Source organism: Phacochoerus africanus, chromosome 3 (assembly GCF_016906955.1).
Source record: "Phacochoerus africanus isolate WHEZ1 chromosome 3, ROS_Pafr_v1, whole genome shotgun sequence".
Taxonomy (NCBI): Eukaryota; Metazoa; Chordata; class Mammalia; order Artiodactyla; family Suidae; genus Phacochoerus; species Phacochoerus africanus.
In genome coordinates this window covers 11,230,664-11,252,076 of record NC_062546.1, presented here as the reverse complement: position 1 = coordinate 11,252,076, position 21,413 = coordinate 11,230,664, and the positions used below count along the sequence as shown (strand labels likewise).

The 21,413-nt window shown below is 48.0% G+C and overlaps 1 long non-coding RNA gene across 1 annotated transcript; it reads right to left on the bottom strand.

Moving 5' to 3' along the window:
* Window positions 1–1,773: 1,773 nt before the first annotated feature.
* On the bottom strand, window positions 1,774–5,439 carry LOC125122034 (uncharacterized). The gene is made up of 3 exons (XR_007133684.1): window positions 4,977–5,439; window positions 4,078–4,126; window positions 1,774–1,886 (listed from the first exon to the last, which is right to left on the bottom strand). It is a non-coding gene; the product is annotated as an uncharacterized LOC125122034 (long non-coding RNA).
* Window positions 5,440–21,413: the final 15,974 nt, after the last annotated feature.

The window sequence follows — 21,413 nt, the reverse complement described above, 5'->3', positions numbered from 1 at the left end:
GCCCGGAGGCGGGAGGATACCTGACACGACCCAGAACACTGCAGCGAGGGCCCGAGGAGGAAGCTTGATAAGGTCAAGGATGTCACAAGGGACCAGACCACGCAGGGCCTTGAGGGCTCTTGTGAGGACTTTGGTTTTCCTCTGAGGTGGGAGCTGTGAAGTCTGACCTGCTCTAGGTTCTAACAGGACACCTCTGGCCCAAGGCAGAGAATGGACTGCAGGCTTGGGGAAGGAGCAGAAGCAGGGAAGCCAGGGAGGAGGTGACTGCAGTAGTCCAGAGAGGAGATGACAGTGGCTGGACCAAGATAGTGATGATAGAGGTGAGGCGAGGTGGTCACTCTTTTCTCTCACTGCACAACCTACCAACTGCCTAGAGAGACAGGCCAGGCCAACCAAGGAGATTCCACACACACACACACACACACACACACACACATACTCTCTCTCTCTCTCTCCGTACATATAGATTACACACACATATACGTAGAGTCTATATACATACAGATCTCACACCTATATTATAGATATATATTCATATATTCTACATACGTATAGATCTCACACATATATTCGACATACATATAGATCTCACACCTGTATTATATACACATATTCATATATTCTACATACATATAAATCTCACACCTATACTATATATTCTACATATGTATAAATCTCACACCTATATTATAGATATATATTCATATAGTCTACATACATATAGATTTTACGCATATATACACATGTACATATATTCTACATTCATACAGATTTTACACATGTATTATATACATATAGGTTCTACATATGTATAGACTCTTTCCATGCCTTATCTGCATATATTCATATCTTCTACATACATACAGATTTTGTATATATATATATTCTGTGTACATATAGATTTTACATGTATATTACATATATATTCCACTTGTATATATATATTCCATATATACACATATTCCACATGTTTATAGGCCTTTTCATACTGAATACACACATAGTGTATTCTACGTGCGTATGGAATCTACACACATACATTCCACATTTATGTAGTCTCTAGAAAGACTATATGCACGTATTTATCTATAGAGTCTACGCGTATATTTTACACACACATTCTACATACAGATAGATTACACGCCTAAGTAACACCTACATAAATGTATTTTCCATGCATACAGACTCAACACAGGCATGATAAAGCAAGTCATCCTTGAGTTCTAACACCCAGGGCAGTGAGCCTCGTATCCTGGAAGGGGCACAGCTGTGAGCTGGGGTGTGTGGGCTCTGCGGCTCAGGGGCTGTGTGACTCAGCCCTTGCTTCTCTGACCCTCGTTTTCCTCATCTTTAAAATGGGGATGACAATGCCTGCCTCGCAGGGGCGTCAGGAGGGCTAGATGAGATCACCACGCATGCAAAGCAGCTGGCCTGGCACGGGAGCTGGGACTGTTTATTAACAGTCATCACACTAATGACGAGGTCTGTTTTGGGGCCAAGCAAACCCCCTGAGCTCCTTCCTGGAACAATGATGTGCATATCCCCCACAGGCCCAGTCTTCCTCTTGGGGTGCATGGGAAAGGGGGCAGACCCGTGGCCTCTGTATGGGCAGGAGGGACTAAGAACTACAGTGGAAACCAGTGAGTCAGCGACAGGCATAAAACAGTTAATGGGTGTGCCACTGCAGCTACAGTAATGATGGAGAGATAGAAGCTTAGATAATGTCCGGAAGGCAGGTGGATTAGTCAGGGACAGAAACCTAACTCAAACCGGTTTAAGCAAAAGAGAATTTATTGGGTCACGTAAAAAACAATTCAAGGGTGATCTTGCTTCAGACATAGCTGGATCCAGGTGCATGCATGATGTCATCAGTTTTCCATGTCTCTCTGGAAGATGAATGGAGCTAATTAATGTTTGCAAAGTACTAAACACCACCCAATACACTTAATGCTCTATAATATTAGCTATTGTTTTATTACTACTACTGCTATTACTGCTACTGCTACTCCTACTCCTGGTACTTTATCAGACCAGTAACCCAGAAAAAGTGAGTGCTCTTTCTCAACTATTCCTATAAAAGAACCAAAACAGGTTCTCGTTGGCTTAGGTGGGCTTGTGTGGCCATCTCTGAACCACACCCTGTGGCCATGGCCAGGTTCTGTGACAAGGTTTACATGACCATCCTTGAGGCCAGGGCTGGGGTCAAATCCGCTCACACTCCCTGGACTGAGAATGGAGGACAGGGGCTTCTCAGTAGGAAACAGGCACTGGCCAGGCACTGTGAGCAGGCTGTCTCCAGTGCCTGCCACCCCCCGGGGCAGGGCCCTAGGCTCTAGTCATTGGGTTTCCATCACCTGGGACCTAGAGTTCCCCCCAGCATTTTCCCCTTTGCCCAAGGGTGGCCTTGAGAGTTGAGCAGACGTGGGCTTCTTACATACTTCCACAGCTTAATTAGCTTCATCTCCCTGTGCCTCCATTTTCCCATCTGTGAAATGGGACAGTTATGGCATCTTCTTAAGTCAACACATATCTTATGGAACACCATAGCTGACATTCATTGAATACCTCCACACTTTTTAGGTGTTAACTCATCTGACCCTCTCAGTGATAACCCTGGAAGTTGAGTATGACCATCTCATTTCTATAGATGAGGAGACTGAAGCACAGAGAGGCACAGTCATTCATCTAAGGCCACCCAGCCAGAGAGTGGCAGAGCTGAGATTTGAACCCAGGCAGCCTGCCCCTGGGGCCCCAAAATTGTGGATTATGAGCTAAGGCACAGTGACTGTCGTGTGGTAGGTGCTTTATTTGTGGAGATTATCCCTGGCAAGGTGTGCCCCCTTTCACCTGCCTCAGTTTTTCTCATCTGTGTAATGGCCTCCCAGCTGTAGAATGAAGAGAGACAGCTAAGAAGGGACAAAGCATCACAGGAGCCTTTGTCTATTTAACTTATCGAGCAACTACTGCGTGCTGGGCACTGAGCAAGGCACTGTGGATGCAGCACCGAATGTGACGGACTCCCTGTCTCCTGGGAGCTGACATTCCAGTGCAGGGATGGGCAACAGGTGTGTCAACACAGAGGTAAACAAGACGATTTCGGATGGTGAGCGCTCTGGAGAAAACAGAATAGGTGATGGGACAGTGACATGGTGGTTGAGAGGGGTCCATGAAGAAGAAGCATCGAGCTGTGTCTTGAAGAAGGAGGAGAGGCCTTCCTAAAGATCTGGGGTGGGAAGCACCTTCTAGGCAACGAGAACCGAAGTGCAAAGGCCCTGAGGTGGGCACTGATGAGACAGAACTGGTTAAGCCCTGCTCTTGCTGCGGGCACACAGTGAGGAAGGGCCACACCCGAGGCATGCAGCTGGCAGAGGTGGCACTGGGGATGTATGGAGGAGGCACCCAGGTGGCAGGCGTTCTTCAGGCTTCGTGCCCCCATACCCCAGCCAGAATCTTCTAGGCTACTAGAGGGGCAGCCTCCCCAGCTGTGCACTGGCCGCTGCTGTCATGGTTTCCTTATTTATTTAATTACAGACAATGTCCACTCCCCTTTTTTTTCTTTTTAGGGTTGCACCTGTGGCATAGGGAAGTTCCCAGGCCAGGGGTTGAATCAGAGCTGCAGCTGCCAGCCTACACAACAGCCACAGCCAAGTGGAATCTGAGCCGCTTCTGTGACCTACACTACAGCTTATGGCAACACCAGATCCTTAACCCACTGAGCGAGGCCAGGGATTGAATCTGCATTCTCATGGATACTAGTCAGGCTCATTACCCCTGAGCGCCAACGGGAACTCCTTCTTGATCATGTAACAGATGCCTGTGGATCTGCCATCATCTGGCCCCACTTCCTGCCTTGGGATGACAGAGCCTAGTGACTGTCTTTAAGGACTGAAGGGGCACCCTGGCTGGGAGGGGGCCAAGCCTGGCAAGGCCTCAGCACTGTGAGGCCAAGTCCTTCATTCTCTTCTGTGGTGGGGAGGACATTTGTGGGTCAGTGTGAAGATCCATGGGATAATAGTGGCAAGTGCCTGGCACCAAGGAACCCTCAGCTCTCAAAGAGGCCAGGATGCTGTCACTTACTGTGTCTCAGGAGTAGAGCAGAGAAGGTGCAATTTCACGTCCTGGAAACCTGTGCAGGAAATTAGAAAGTTCCATTTGATGGATGGGGAGACTGAGGCTTTGAGAGGCTTGAAACTTGCTCGCATTCCCACAGCAACTAAATAAGGGATGGGTGTTGGTGCTCAGCTCCTGCAGCTCCAAAGCCCTCCCTTTTCCATGAAAGCGTCCTGCAAACAACAATTTTTTTTTCAAACTGTTGATTGTGACAGAAACATCTCCATGGTTTATCCTCCTGGGAGCTTGGCTCTGGGCTCTGTGTGTGGTCCTGCATTGGCTCTGTTATGCCCAGGTGATTTGAAGCCCAAACCAGCCCTTCCAGTAGGGAGGGGATCTAAAGTGAATTGTTTTCTGTGCCCAAGTGATAATAATAATACCATCGTGATAATAATGTTAACAGGCAATTATTGTATGCTATAGCTATGTGCCAGGGACTTTCCACATATTATCTTATTTTAAAATTTACACCAATCTTCTGAGGAAGCCTCTGTTATGCCTACTTGACTGATGAGGGGCCTGAGGCTCTGAGCAATGAAGGACCCACCCAAAGTGACACAGCTGAGTGGTGGTAGAGGCAGGATTTGAACCTGGGCCTGTCAGACAGAAGAAACTCATGCTTCTGAGAAATAATTTTGGAACTTTGGACTTTTCCTGGCAGCCCACCCTTTTCTCATCCCTCAAGAGCCATGATGTGAAAAGAAACCCCCATGGGACTCATGTCCAGGCATCTTAACAAGCTAGAAGCTTCTGGACAGCTCTCCATCACTGTGCCTCTCATCCTCCCATCAACCCCAGTGCCACCCCTCCTAAATAACTTCCTCTATCTCCTGCCCCCACCTGTGCCCAGCCCCTTCGCTGCTCACCTGGACCACTGCAGCTGTCTCCTCCCCGGTTCCCCTGCTTCTGCTCTTGCCCCGGTGATCATTCTCCACGAGCAGGCAGAGGCATCCAGTTAGAACCTGAAGCAGTACAACCTGTCCCTCCCACATCCCACCCCGGCACTCCTAGGGTCCAGCCAGAGGTGCTTTTCTGAACCCCAGTCTGAGCAAGGTCCTCCCCAGCCTAAATCCTCTCCCCACCATCCCTGAGTGCCCTGGACGAGGCTGCGGCTGCCCAAGCCTCTTTGAAGCCTCCCCCTTACTGAGCTCTTCTTGCATCCTCGCTCCAGTCAGACTCAACTTCTGGTTTCCTCAAGGGCCAGCCTCTAGGCCAGGGTTGCTCAACCTGGGTGGGAACATTCTCGGTGGTGGGGGATGTCATGTGCACTGTGGCATTTAGCAGTATCCCTGGCCCCTGCCACTACTGCTCCCTAGTTGGGCCAACCCAGAAAATCTCCAGATACTGCCCGACTTCCTGGGGAGAGCAAAGTGGCCCTTGGGTGGGAACCACTGGGTTTGGATGTGTCCATGCTGTTCTCTTTGGGGAACAACCCTCCCAGCCCTCTGCCCTCATCCTTTCACTCCTCTCTGTAGTTCAGGTTCCTTTTGATGCCTCCCATGAGCAGCCTGCCCAGCCCCAGAAGTCTTCTAGGTGTAATTGTAAAGTTGCTTGTCTCCCCCTCACCCCCCATCCCCTCGCACCAGGATGTCAGCTCCTCGAGGAGAGGCACAGTGTCTGTCTATTCACGGAGTAGGGACTCAGTCTACATTTCACACTGCTTTACTGTCTTTCTGCCTCTCCGTCCTCATTCATCCTGACAGTTATTTAGTCTCTCAACAAACCTGTCCCAAGTCCAAGTACTGTGCAGATGCCAGAGATATTGAAAAGAATCTGGGGAGTTCCCATTAAGGCTCAGCAGGTTACGAACCCAACTAGTATCCGTGAGGATGCGGGTTCAATCCCTGGCCGCTCTCAGTGGGTTAAGGATCCAGCATTGCCATGAGTTGTGCTGTAGGTCACAGATGTGGCTCGGATCTGGTGTTGCTGTGGCTGTGGTGTAGGCAGGCAGCTGCAGCTCTGATTTGCCCCCTAGCCTGGGAACTTCCATATGCCACAGATGCAGCCCTCAAAAGCAAAAAATTAAATTAAAAAAAAAAAGAAAGAAAAGAATCTGCCTTGATTCTGGACAGGGCATTAAGAAATTGCAAATTACTTCATCTGGCTGGAGCCACAGGTTGGAGGGGGCAGGCGGCAGTGGTGGACAGTGATGATAGACGGGAGGGCTGGGCAGGGGCCTGTGGCCACAGTAAGGAGTTTGTATTTTTCCTAAGTGACTTGAGCACCATGGCAGGTTGTAGACAGTGGAAGGACAGTATACGACTTGGGTTCTATCAGGATCCCTCTGGCTGCATGTGGAGAAGAGGCTGTCAGTGAGCAGGGAGCACAGGGAGGAGGCAGCTGCCACAGTTTAGGTGGGAGAGGATGGTGGCATGGCTCTGGGAATGGTTGTGGAGATGAGGAGACGTGGTCCAATTTGAGAGATATTTAGGGCATAAAACTCACCATTATGGTGGTTTAGATGGGGGGGGGGAGCATCAAGGACAATGACCTAGCAGTCTAGGTCAGGGACCCACCTGGAACCTTGTCCCTGCATCCCCCAGGGTCCTCCACCAAGGGGAGGCTGGTGCAAGGACCCAGCTCTGCCTCCAGGGTCTGTGCTTTCCCTCCTGGCTCTCTCAGATGTGGCCGAGGCTCTCCCACAACTCCTTGGGTGACTCCTGGCCAATTTCTTGGCTTCTCTGGGCCTGGGGCCTGTTTCCAGAGCATCTAAGCATCCTCTCCAGGAAGAGCGTGAGGGTGCGGGAAGCCACCAGCTCAGGCGGAGAACCTTGAAGAACCTGTCCTGCTGGCCTCACCCGCCCCTCCTGGGTACTCAGCAGGCAGAGGGTCAGCTGGCGCAAGGCCTGCGCAAGAGAACCTAGCTTAGCCCCTCACGCCCTGTACTGACGACCAGCCCTCTGCCCACCTGAGGGCCCTGGGGCCAAGTCTCCAATCCGAGAGGCTGTGACCCCAGGCCCAGCCTCAGACTCTGAGCCCTACATTCTGGCAGAGGCTGCCCCAAGCCTTGGGGATGAACACCCTCCCTTAACAGTACAGCTTGGTGGTCAAGGGCATGGGGACAGGAGCCAGGGCCTGAGCGCAAATCCCATGAGCTGCTTCCTGCTGTGCAGCCTTGAGCCAATGACTTCATCTCTCTGATACTCAGAGAAAGGGACCTGGCCAGGAGGTCGCATCCCACATAAGTAAGGCTTTTACATGAGGTGGGTATGAGCTGTATGGACTTTGGTTTTTTGCTACTGAACTTACTTTTCCTCCTGTGCCATCATTCTGGCAGCTGGTGGAAGCCATCTGATGGTTGATTCCCGCCTCTCCCCTGCCGCTTCCCTACTCTGGATTCCCAGCCTTTTGTGGGGCTGAGGTGTTGAGGACAGGAGTGAGAGCATTGACATGAGTCCGGGATGGGCTGTTTGTGACCCCATGGAGTGTTGTGTCTGTCTCTTCCCCAAAGCTGTGTCCTGGGGTCCTTTGGCTGTTTCCTGGCCACTCCCAAGGAACTTTCCAGAATCCCAGAGAAGCCATTCCTGCCTGAGTCAGGCTTCTCTGGGCTCAACCCCAGGGAGGGGACCACCCTTGCCACTCCCCTCTTTATCTCCACCCTGGAACCCTGCCGCTGGTTCTGGAAGGGGGAAGCTTGCTCTGCATAAGATGCTCTTTTACAAATATGTTCCTCCTGCTCCCCTTGGTTTGGAAACCCCAAAGCCATTAAGGCTCCTGGGGTCCCAGCATCTGGTGTCTCACCCCTTCCCAGAGGCACTGAGCTCAGACCGGCTCAGGGATGCTCTACGTGGGGGAGGGGCTCAGGGGAGACGGGGGGGGGGGCAGGAGTCAGGTTAAGGGGGCATCGGGGGCATGAGGAAGAGGGAGGAATTATCCATTAGTTAAGGCAGCATTCCCAAACATTTGGTCTCAGGAATTTTTATTTATTTATTTATTTTTATTATTATTTTTTGTCTTTTTAGGGCCACACCCGGGGCATATGGAGGTTCCCAGGCTAGCGGTTAATCGGAGCTACAGCTGCCAGCCTGCACCACAGCCACAGCAATGCCAGATCTGAGCTGCGTCTGTGACCTGTACCACACAGACAACAGCAACCCCAGATCTTTAACCCACTGAGCGAGGCCAGGGTTCAAAGCTGCGTCCTCATGGATACCAGTCAGATTCATTTTCGGTAAGCCATGACAGGAACTCCCCTGGTCCTAGGATTTTTAAATCATTTAAAAAAATTATTGAAGACCCCCAAGGAGCTTTTGTTTATGTGGATTATATCAGCTGATGTTCATATTAGAAATTAAAACTAAAGTTTATAAAATGTTTATTTTATTCACTTAATAATAATAAAGTACATGTGAATATCATTAACATGTTTTATAATAAGTAACTATGTTTCACACAAGAAATGTAGTGAGGAAAGTGGCATTAGTGGCACTGTTTACATTTTTTGCAACCCTCTCAAATGGCTAGCCTAATAGAAGACATCTGGATCTCATATCTGCTCCTGCATTCCATCTGTTGTGATCTTTTGTTTGGGTTGGCGTATCTGGAAAAAAAAAAAAAAAACCCACCCAGCTTTATGGAAATGCATCTTTGGAAGGAGGGGAATATTGTAGTATTGTGAATATCTTTAATGCTACACCAGAACTTGCCAGTGGTAATTTCTTAAAGTTTAGTTACAATGTAGAATCTAAGTACCTATTCATGAGCTTTTCAAATTCTTTACACTCCTGTGAAAATGAAAGTGAAAAAGGCAAATCATCTTGTGAACTGTGTGAAAGAGTCTCAGGGACCCCCCCCCACCCGCCCCAGGGTTCCTTGGACCACACTTTGAGAACTGCTGAGTCCTCAAAGAAAAATATCCTCTCCTGGTTGATGCTCAGAGGAGATACATCAGGGTAGATTAAGAACATGAATTCACTTCCCATTTCCACTGCTCCCTGGCTGTGTGTCCTTGGGCATGTCACTTTGCTTCTCTATGCCTCAGTTTCCTCACCTACAAAATGGTAATAAGGAGACCTAACTTACAGCATGATAACAGCATATGCTTGCTGCCAGGACCCATGAAAGGAATAGTGTAAGGGAAGGACTTGTGCATATCAGCCCTTTATTCTCACACATGCCTTCTTGCCCCAGGGCCTTTGCACAGGCACTTCCCTCTACCCCAAACCCCTTCCTCCCTGACTTTGCCTAGGAAACTAACTCATTCTTACCCTTCAGCTCTCAGTTCAAGTGCTATCTCCTTCAGGAAGCCTTCCCTGACTTCCCAGAAATGTCCAACACCTCTGTCAGAGGATTCCAGAGCATGGTTGAAGTTTATATTTTTTAGAATCATTAGGCGATTATCTGTCTCACACCAGGCTGAGGCCCGGGTTGATTGTTGCCCTGCATGACAGCAGTGCTTGTGTGGAATGAATGTTGCTGAAAGACTATTAGTCATAAAGTGTCATCTTTACTGGTAGCTTGGTTTTTCCAGCCTTGGAATGGAAAAGCTGGGCTTTGACAGGTGCCCCCTCCCAATCCCCGACCTTCTTTGTCAACAGCTGGATTGCCCAAGGGATGGCAGGAGGCAAGTGCCCAGGCCCCAAAGCTGCAGGGCTTTCCCTGGGCACCCAGCCACTTTCATGGGCCCCCTGAAGTCCCCTGGGGTCACGCCTCCCCTCCCCCAACAGTTCTTCCCTTTCCTCAGGTGATTTCTTACCCTGAGCCCACAATCTCTCAAATGTCAAGGCTGGCAAACATGCTGCTCCCTCTGTCCAAACATCCTGCTCCCTCTCCCCACTCTCCCTTCAAGACTGGCTCAGTCAGGATTTCCTCTCTCCACCCCATCCCTGGACAGTGTCCCTGTGTCCCTGTCATCACAGCACAGATCACATTGCCTATTTGTTGTCCTTTCTCCATTCCCCCTCCCCACCCAACCAGGTTTGCATGCACATTTGTCAGGGAAGGGATTGTGTCATCTTCGCTCTTCTAGGATCAAGCATTGGACTGGCATCCAATATGTGTAATACATATTTGCTGAAATGATATGGAAGTAGAGTTTGGGAGGGACTTCTGTCATCACAGGGGGTTGTATCAGTTTGTTTGGGGCTGTTGGTAATAGAAACATAGGAGATTAATGATAGAGATTTATTGGCTCTCATAAACAAAAAGCCTAGCAGAAGCGTGAGCTTCAGGCTTGGTTTGATCAGGGCTCCAATCTTTTTCTGTTTCACCCAGTTCTCTTGCTTCTATGTGTTGATTTTTTCAATTGGCTTTCTTTGTGGTTTTAGACTGGACACAGTAATTCCAGGCCTCAATCTCTTCAGATGTAGGAGGTCTCTTTGAGAGGCTTCTCAGAATACTTGGAACACATCTTTGCCCACAACATTGAGTTACCTCTAGAAACTCAATGAACCAAACTGGTTACATGTCCATACTTAAGCCAGTGGCTATGACCAGAGGATGAGAGTTAGAAAATTAGCTTGGTTTGGGAGCCAGGAGGACAGTTGGCTGCCTTCAAAAGGAGGGCTAGCACGAGAGGAGGGTGGCAGTCCCCAAAATTGGAGCAGTCACCAAGAGACGAACAAGAGAAGGGCAAGAGAGCAAAACATCCACTCCGAGAATTTAATTACGTTACAATCTGGAGGAAAAAATAAGTTGTTCTTTGAGCAAAGACCAATCCAGGGAAAACTTTGCCAAGTGTCTAGATATTTCACCAGAACCTTGAATCAAAGGCAAGGAGATAACAGAATTTTTTACTCTCTGATTGAATTCCATTGACTAAACCCACAGCCAATTCACAAAGCCACAAATGACTTAACTGAATATTTTTTTGATGTGTTTATTTTTTTCTGATTATGATAACAATACATGCTTGCTGTTAAAATATTTAAATAATGCAGAACAGTATCTAAAACAGTGGTTCTCCACCGACTGTGGTTTTGTCCCCCAGGAGACATGTAGCAATGTCTGGATACATTTTTGGTTGTTATGACTGGGGGAATGGGGGGTGGTCAGGGGTACTGCTGGCCTCTGGTGAGTGGAGGCCAAGGATGCTACTAAATATCCCACAATGCACAGAACAGTCAGCTGAAACAAAAAGTTATCTGACCCAAAATGTCAGTAGTGCCAAGGTTGAGAAACTGCCTTAAATGAAAGGAAAAATTACAACCTAGAAATAAACACTACTGCCATTTTGGTAAACATCCTTTGGGATACTCTCTTTAATACTTGTGCTCGTGTACACATGACTTAGTGTAAGTTAGATCATGCATGTGAAAAAAATTTTCTCTACAATTTGTCGGGGCATCTCTCTATGCTGCCATTTCTAATTAGTATTTTAATACGGTTTAATACAATTTTAGGTATTTAATACAACTTACTTTTTAATACAATATTTTATTACATTTACCACTGTTTACTTAATAAATCCTCTATAGTTTGGCATTTCTGGGTTTTCCCCAATTTTTCACTATGATCAATAATGCTGCAGTGAACACCCTTGTCCATAGAGAATGCTTGCTTATTTGCGTTTCCTGGGTTACAGGCAGAGTGGGTCTTTCTTCATACATAGGCCTGCCTTTTGTATTTCTTCACTTGTGAATAGTCTATTTTATAATAAGGTGTTTACTTTTTCCTATTGTTTTGCAGAAACTCTTTGTATATTAAGGATATTAACCCTTTCTAAGAATTCCATAATTGACTTCAGAAGCCTTTTTTCTTTCCTTTCTTCTTTTTTTAAAGTTCTCTTGTGCTTTCGAAGGATGTGCCTAATGTTCTGACAAGCATTTCATGAATTACGTTAGGAAATAACTTTTGTAACAAACCCATTTAACAACCCTTCTTTGTTCCCGCCTCCTGATAATGCTCAGAGCCAGAGCAGCAGCCTTTGCCCAACTCCATGTCATTAACCCTTGATCTTTTCCTGCTGAATAGCAGATTGCTTTCCGGAGCTGGGAACACAGTTTCATTTTCACCTTCTCCCTGATGGAACTGCCGCTGACTCTGTGCCAGATGGCTGTTTACATAAGAAATGATTTGATTATGTTGTACAACCAATGGCAGCCTTTCTCAGAATGAAGAAGCCAGAAACATATAATCAAAGCCATTAACTGTGTACAAAGAAATGCAGCCCACTCTAAATTTCCCACCAACCATAATAACAGTTTTCCAGGGAAGAATAAGAACACAGCTATGGTTTCCTACTAAAAATGTGTTAAGGGAAAGACTCTTAAATGGAGATTGTGGCTTTAGCCCAGCTGTACTCTGGAATCGCATCAGTCTTGACTCAAATCCCAACTCTATAACTTACTATCTTTGTGATCTTGGGAAAGTCACTTACCTGCCCTGAACCTGTTTCTTCACTTATAAAATGGCTGTAATAGTACCGACATCAGAGGATTATTGAGAGGATTAAATAAAGCAATAATATGAAGTACTTTTTTAGAATATGTTCAGCCATAAGGAATAGAACATAACTGAAGATGGTAAAAAAGAGAAGGAGGATTCATAATTTCATCTACCAAGGTTGTTTAATTTGAAGGCAAGAAGATATAAATAAAAACTCACATTCTTTCCATCTTCCTGCTCTGCCATTCTCAGCAGTTTATTGATGGCTCGCCTCATGGTTACAATATGGCTGCTGCAGCTCCAGGCATCACACACAGATATAATATCATCAAGTAAAGAAGAGGAAAGGCATCTCCTCCCATACATCCCCTTTTGTGAGAGAGACAATTGTCCCAGAAGTCCACCCTGAAGACGTCCCATTGACCAAGATTGCATCACTTGCCCAATTCCAAACCAATCACTGACAAGAGAAATGAGAATGACCACAATTGGCTTAGACCCATAATAACTCACTCTGAGCCTGGAGAGGGGAATAGCCACTGTCCCTGAGCATCTGGGATGATGCACATCCAACAAAAATGGGCCCTGTTAGCTGAGAAGACATGATTGGGGAAATTGCCATGTCTACTGTAAGCATAATTCCTAGCATACAGTAAGTACCCCAAAGGCCAGTATTGGGTGAGCTTTGGCCTAGAATCCATGCCTAGGATGATCACAGCTACAACTGGCCAGGGAGCTCCTCTGGCCATTTGAACTCAGGGTTCTTCACTACCAGTTACCTCCTTGTCCCTATCCTTCTCTGGTGTTGCCCACCTTGCTCAGGTCAGAAGCTGGCTTGCCCTTGAGAGCCTCTGCTTCTCCTCACCACGTGTGCCTGGATGTTTCCACCTGTACCATCAGCTTCTGCTCGACCCTCCTTGTTCTCCCTGTTGCCATCTGGGCTCCTGTGCCCATGCTTATTCTCTTGGCCTGGAACCATTCCCACTGCTCTTCCTCCATCGCCTTTCCCAGAGAAGCTCTTTTGACTCCCCCAAGTAACCCCCCACTTTATATCTTCTCACAGCCTTGCATACCTCCCTTCACTGGCCTTATCACACTTTGTGTTTATTTACATGGTTATTTGATTCATGTCTCACCCCACCAGGTTGCAAATTCCATAAGGCTAGGAACCAAATCTGTTTTGTTCACTGATAACCCTCAGTGCCTGGCACGCAGCACGGCCTCAGGTTTGTTTTTTTTTTTTTTTTAATGAATAAATCAATTTCCCATGATGCAGCCAGAGAGATCTTTCTAGGAAGCAAATCTAATCACCTCACCCTCCTACTTCAAGCCTCCCATGGCTCCCTTTTACCTTCAGGGAAAAATTCAAAGAGCTTAACCTGGTTTTGCCAGGGCTTTCAAGGTAAATCTGCTGTCCATCCAGCCCCATTTTTGCCTGTCCCCGTCACTCCCTATGATCCAGCCCCTCAGCTCCTTTAGGTATCTTGAAAGCCCCAAGTTCCCTCTTGCCTCTAGATTTTCCCATTTGCTATGCCTCTGCCTGGAAAATTTGTCTAGAAAAATCCTCCTCATAGTCAAGCCTCCTTCTAAAGTTGCCTCCTCTGGGAAGCCTTCCATACCTATCCCTGCCAGCCTGGGTTAAACACCTCTGAGGCTCCCCTAACATGTGTTTACCCCTTTGTATAAGTCCAGCTACATCTGAGCTGCTATAATAGAGATCCACAAAGGCTCAATGGGACAGAATTTTAATTCCAGCATGGAAGTGGAAGGTTCAAGTTTGGTGGGCTGGTTTAGTTCTCCAAGTTCAATCTAGAAGCTGATTCCTTCTATCTAGTTGCTCTACCATCTTCATTTCACAGCTTCCAGTGATTCCAAAATGGCTGCTTTAGCTCCTCCATCACATGTACATTCCAGTCAGCAGGAAGGGAGAAAGAGTTATTGCTTTGGGGGGGCATGACTCAAAAGTGGTTTCACATCACTTCTACTTACATCCCATTGGGCAGAACTTTGTCATATGACCACACCTAACTGCAAAGGAGGCTGGGAAGTATCATCTCTCTCTAAGCAGCATACACCCTGATAGCACCCCAAAATTCTCTCATTATGAGGAAAAAGATGATGGAAGTTGTTGGACACTGGTAGTCTCTGACACCCTCACCTCTGTGCTGAGCACGGTGTTGTCTGGTTACAGTGTCACTCATCTGTTAGTCTAGCCAGACTGCAAGGTCCTTTGAGGACAGGACCACATGTACGGTGGTCATGACTGTATCCCAAGCAACTAGCAGTGTGCCTGGCACACGGCAAATGAGAATGAATGGCAGAGGCCGGAGGCACAAGCTGGAGAAACTGAGGCAGGCCCTAATTCAGCGCCACACCTGTTTCCTGAGTGCCTATTTCGCATAAGATCCTGGGACTCACAGCCCCATTGAGGTGACCAGCGGGCAGAGAGGCTGCTCCGGCCCAGCAGTATCCCAACAAACACTGGGTCAGGGGCTGTAAGACCACACCTGATGAGGGGGCTGAGGAGTCCCAGGAACTGGTTCGGGAACAGGGTAGAGTCCCCAGCCAGAAGGAGGAGGCCCCATGAGTACCCCCAGGTGGGGCAGGTCCTGAATCCTGATCCCACCTGGCTCTGGGCCTGCTGCACTTCCTGCCCCGCCCCAACTTTATCTGGCCTTAGGCCCAGCCCTGAGCTTGTCTTCCCTGCTCTCCTGAGAAAGGGCTGAGCCTGGGGCTCCCCTCTCCGTGAACAGCCCAGGAGTCTCACCGTGGGAAAGGCCTGCAGACTCAGTCCCAGATCCAAGGGCTGTCTTAGGAAGAGAGAGAGGAAACGCTCCCCTGACCCTCTACCCTAAGGGCTGGGATCTGGGGTCAAGAGAAGCAGGCTTAGCTGAAAGAACCCTGGGTTCGAGTCCTAGCTTGATGCTTTCCAGCTGTGTGGCTTCACTTCAGCTTCCGTATCTGTGAAATGTGCAATCTCATCCCAGGTTGGCTTCTCAGGGTTCGTAGAAGACTCAGGCGACAAAATGGATGTGAAGGGGCCTTGAGGCTTGGGTCCCACTGAGAAAAGCTGGTTATTAGTGTTGTAAAGATCAGTGTTATTTGTAGGGTAGCCGTAAGCAGAGGCCTAGAGAGGTGGGCAAACTATACTCCAGTGTACCAACTGCAGGCCACAGTGCAGAGTGAGACCCTGTGCTTGGTGAGTGGAGGAATCGATACCTTTCTGAGCTAAAACCTGTCCACTGACTTCTCACTGCAAATTAAATAGAATAGAATTCCTATCCATGGTGCCCAAGGCCCTGACCTCTTTGACCTTGAGTCTCACCTCTGCCCCTTCCCCTAATCACTCAGTCCCAGCCACCCTCACTCCTTGCTGGTCCTCAAAGGTATCCAACTGGCTCCAGCTTCACTGCCTTCATACTTGCATGCTCCCTTTGCCTAGATTTCCCTTCCCTGCTTCCCCAGCTTCTCTTTCTGCTTCAGCTTCTCCTTCTGGTCTCCACTTAGAAGTCACCTCCTTGTTTTCCCAAAGAACTACCACCCAGGTGCCTACCACTCAGTGCCATCTGATTGACTTCCCAGCACTAATCAGCATCATTATAGGAAGGTTGTTCTTATTCCTTCATTGCTTGCTCATTTCTTCTCCATCTCCTCCAATGCATCACATGGACTTTGCTTGTTTGTCTTGTTCACCACTGTATCCAGAGCCTACCACAGCGCCTGGCACATAGGAGATGCTCAGTAAGTATCTAGCTATTAAATGAATACAGACGGAGGGAGAAAGGGCAGGGTAACTAGCTTTAATTGAGCACCTACTACATACCAGCCACATTCACTATTGCCGTCAAGACTCATAACATCACTGCCAGGTCAGAATTATTATCCCTGTTTCACAGCTGGGGAGACTGAGGTTCAGAGCAAAGAAATGATACTGAGATCACTCCAATAGAGAGGGGCAGGTGTTGGATTGGAAGCGAAGCCTCAGACCGAGGGAAATATTTGCAACCCAAATGCAAAAGCTCATCAATGCTACAACTTTAAATTGGAGGCTCTCAACTGGGGATCATTTTGCTCCCAGGAGACTTTGGAAATGTCCTGACAGTTTGGGGTTGTCATGACCAGGGGGATGTGCTACTGACATCTAGGGGTGGAGGCCAAGGGTGCTGTTAAACATTCTACAGTGCACAGAATGACCCCTAAACATAGAATTATCTGACCCAAAATGTCAATAGTACCAAGATTGAGAAACCCTACCTTAAATAGATGCAATTTTTTTAACATAAATTACACCTCAATAAAGTTGACTTAAAAGGAAGATTTGTAGCCTAAATGGAAAAGGACTTACAGCAATCAGAAAGGAAAAACGAAATCCAGTGGAAGACAATGCCAGATGATTTTAAATGGCAAATTAACACATTAGAAAACACAAATAGCCAATGCATAATTGATAAGGGGCTTCACCTCAGTGCTATCAGGGAAATGCAAATTACAATACAAATAAAAACTTTCCCCCATAACATGGGGAAAAAAATTTAAGTGATCGTATGCCGTCTGGTGAGTGTCATATGCCATCTGGTGAGTGTGAGGGAGGCAGGTCCTCTCACACAAGGTTGGAGGGAGTGTAAACTGGCAAAACCCTAATGTTGATCTGGGGACATTTCCTGACTTGAAACAGACGCGCCCGTCTACCTGCAGTTCCAGTTACACTGTGTAGAAATGCACACTGGGCAGAAGGACTGCTTCCTGAGGACATTCACTGAGACATTGTTTCAAATAGTAAACATTTGATGGGGGAGGGAAATTAAATATCCCTGCACGTGGGATGAGAAAAATAAACTGTGGTACATCCATCCCATGGAGGACGACACAGCCCACTGAAATAATGATAAGGCACATCTCTAAGTGCATACTTTTAGGTGAAAAATGAAAAAGCAAACTGAGAAACCACATTTACAGTCTGTTTCTATTCAGATAGCACAAAACAAATCTGTGGCAGATACCATCAACCATCATCCATTACCCCTTCTTCTCACTATTAAGACCCCAGTTTTGAGTGGGATAGCAATGAGCCAAAATAAAATGATCATATTGCGAGCCCACCTTGCAGGCGCATAGGTGCAGTAGGGTGGCCACATAACTCAATTCTGGTCAATGAGATGTAAATACAAATCTAACCAGGTGCGGATTTGAGAAAGCCTACCATGTTTGATTTTGGTTTTTGTTGTTGTTTGTTGTTGTTTTTTGATTTTTAGGGCTGCACCCGTGGCACGTGGAGGTTCCCAGGCTAGGGGTCCAATCAGAGCTACAGCTGCCAGCCTATGCCACAGCCACAGCAATGTGGTATCTGAGCCACATCTGTGACCTACACCACAGCTCACGGCAACACTGGATCCTTAACCCACTGAGCAAGGCTAGGGATGGAACCCACAACCTCATGGTTCCTAGTCGGATTCATTTCCACTATGCCATGACGGGAACTCTGAAAGCCCACCATGTTTTTGATCTGAGGGGGACTTGGCCCACATCTTGCCCCTGAGAACAGGATTCAGGCAGTGAAGCAGCGCTCTTCAGCCATGAGTTTGAAAGTCATGCACCAAAGAGGGAAACAGGGGAGCTGGTCATTGTGACATCCCTGAACCAATCTTCCTCTGGACTCTTTTTTACACAAGAAAAATGGAACCTCCAGCTATCAAAGCCATTGGAGTCTGTTACTTGTTACTTGCAGCCAAATCCAATCCTAGAGATACAATTAACTCACTATAGGGAGTGTGTTACTTGAGTCTTTTGCAACATATTATATTTAAGTATGAAGTCAGGAGTTTTTAAAATTAAAATATAAATCAAACATAGCCCATCTGGCTAGAGTCTACGGCCCCTTGATGTTCCTTTTCAAAAAGTGTTTGCTGATTGGCTCAAGCTCTTCTGACACATGTGAAAATGCCAAGGGGAAATGGAGGTGCACCAGGAGGCTTTCCCCGGACAGCCTGAGGGAGAGGCTGGGGCATTGACTTCACAGAGAAAGTGCCAATTTCCCGATAAGAGGACCCAGACTGTGCCTCTGATCCTGGAAGGGGGGCTCAGAGGTCAGGCTGGGCTGTCCCCACTTCATGAATAGACCCTGTGGCCCTCCAGCCCAGACATGCAACCCCCCCAGGCAGTCGCCTGGCCCTCCTCTTGTTTGTCCTCCTCTTCCCAGAATCAGGGTTCTCTCTTTATCTCGGGCCAAAGTTCCTCAGGGAAGGGGATGGAATGTCACCTGTCATCACGGGGTTGATGAATCATCACCTACTGGTTGGAGGCCACAGCCGACCTGACCTCTCCTTCTTGCACCACCCCCAGCCTCCTCTTGGGGGGGGGGGAAGGGTGGGCTTATTGCCTTAAAATTCATCATGGTGACAGCCGCCATCTCTGGGGTGCTGATCTAGAACCAGGCCCCAGGAAGTTAAGGACACAGCTTAGGACTTGGACCCTCAAGTTCAAATTCTGGCTCCAACGTGTCTTAGCCTGGTGGCCTTAGGGAAGGCAGTTAACCCCTCCTGATTCCCATACATGAATTCAGTAAACATTTGTTGGGCAAGCACTCTATACCAGGCCCCAAGGTGCTGAGGATGCTACGATGGACACCCCAGAAATAGTCCTGCCCTTGTGGGACACAGTGCATGGCATTCTTCCAAATAATGATAATAATATTAATAAAATTCCACATGTCAGTTGGTCATGGGGGCCGTAGAGGGAGGGGGCCAAGGTGTGCTGATGAAGAGGGGTTTGTTCACTGCAGGGTGATCACAGAAGGCCCTGGATACATTCATATCTGAGCAAAGACCTGAAGGAGGTGAGAAAGGAGCTGCAGGGCTGTCTCTGGAAGTGAGTCCTGGGCAGAAGGAGCAGCGAGTGCAGAGGCTCTGGGGCTGCAGAGTGCTTGGCGTGTTCCAGGAGCAGGGAGCAGGCCAGTGTGGCTGAAAAGGAGTGGTCAGAGTGGTCAGAGAGAGAAGGCAGGGGTGGACTGTATCGGCCACTGCCAGGACCTTGTCTTTTACCGTGGGTAACGTGGGAGCCACAGCAGGGTGTTGAGCAGAGGCAAGACGTGATCTGACTTCCTTCGGGTAGGGAGAAATGGCAGGATGGGGGAGACAATGGAGGACACCTCAATAATCCAGGCAAGGGCTTAGTGACTCATGCCAGGGTGGGGCTGTGGAGGTGGGGTAGGGGGGAGGAAGAGATCGGATCTGGATGCTGACAGATGTGAAGGAGGGCCGTGGGGGGTCAAGAAATAGAGGAGTCAGTGAGGACAGCAAAGTTTTTGGCCTGAGCCCTTGGAAAGACAGAGGTGGCATTTTCCAAAGTGAAGACTGCAGGAGGGGTGGGGTCATGGAGGGAGGTTAAAAAGTTCAGTTTTTTACCTGGAGGCTGAGCTGGCAATCAGGCATGTGGAGTTGCAGCTGGATATTCAAGCCCGAGTTCAGGTGAGACATCCTGGCAGGAGACGTATATTTGGATATTTTGAGCATGGGCATGGTATTTAGAGACTTAGTTTCTTTATCTGAAAAATGGGAATCTCCTTTGCAATGTTGCTATGAAATTGGTTTAAGCGTTAAGAGGCCCCAGGCAAGTGGATATCTGTTCTAAGGATTCCATGCCCATCTCACTGAATCCTTGTGAGGTCACTGTCATCATCATCATCTTTGATTTTATAGATAAGGAAATGGAAGCTCAGAGAAGTTAGGTGACTGATCCAAGGTCACACAGCCCAAAAATGGCACAGCTGGGATTCAAAGGCTGACCTCAGAGTCCTACTCTTGACCTTCCATGCTGTTGCTTGCATTCCTAGCACCAGGCCCTTGGATCCTAAACTGACCAGACTTGGAGAGCTGTCAGTTGAGCAGGAAGATGCCCATGAGTGGAAATGCCTCTGGGTAAGACAAGACCTGAGACTGCCCCACTAGGGGCCCTGAGTAAATGGGAGGGCAGATGGGTGTAGATTGTAGTAAGAGAATCACGCAGTGCTAGGCCACTGAGTCCAAATTCAGCTCTACCTCTCACTAGCTATGTGGCCCTGGGAATAGGACTCATCCTCCTGTGCCTCAGTTTCCCCAGTTGTGAAAAAGGGTAACAGGTTTGGGGGAGGACTGAAAGGGTTGACTCGTACAAGGGAACTGAGGGGTGCCTAATAAATGCAAGCCACTGCCCTCACTGCTGTCGCTCCAGCTTAGTTTCCACTAAACAGGTGCTCCCAAGGCCACGGCCTCCTGCCATCACCCTGTCTCCATCTGCCCCTTGCTCAGTGTGGCTCATCTGCCTTGGCCACCGTGAGCCATGTGTCTTTGGGTTTCTTGCCCTGAGCTTGTGTTTCCTCCTACCCCAAAGCAAGGACAGTGATAACTACCTGGGTAGGGATTAACAGGCGTGGTGCCTGCAAAGGACCCTAGGTTGGGAACGTGATTGGCTCAGAGTTGGTGCTCAGTGTGCAGGGACGTTTACAACAGCTGGAAACTCCGACCCTGTCTCCTGGAGGCTGGAGAAACAGGCTGTGGAGCGTTCTCGCAGTGGAGCATTACTCAGCCATAGAGGAACCTCTGCTGGTGTTGGCAACAGCACAGTGGATCGTGCAGGTGTTATGTTAAGTGTCAGGAGCCAGAAGCCAAAGAGCCCATATTGCGTGAGTCCCTCTGTCTGAAACTCTCGATGGAACAAAACTAACCTATGATGTGAAACAGGGTGACCTAGCATGACAATGCCCAGATGAGTGGTTCCCTGGGGCTGAACTAGCAGAGGGTTGTTTGGAAAGGAGCATGAAGGAACTTGGTTGAAGAAATGCTTGTATGGTGTTTTAGGTGGTGGATACCTGAGCGCCTCGGTAAGAACTCTTCAGAAGGAACCCATAAACATCTGTGCATTTTATCGTGTGTTCATTATTTCCCACTTCCTTTAAAGGGTAGAAAAAATGGTTGTCATTGTCATAAATGTATTATTATTTCTCT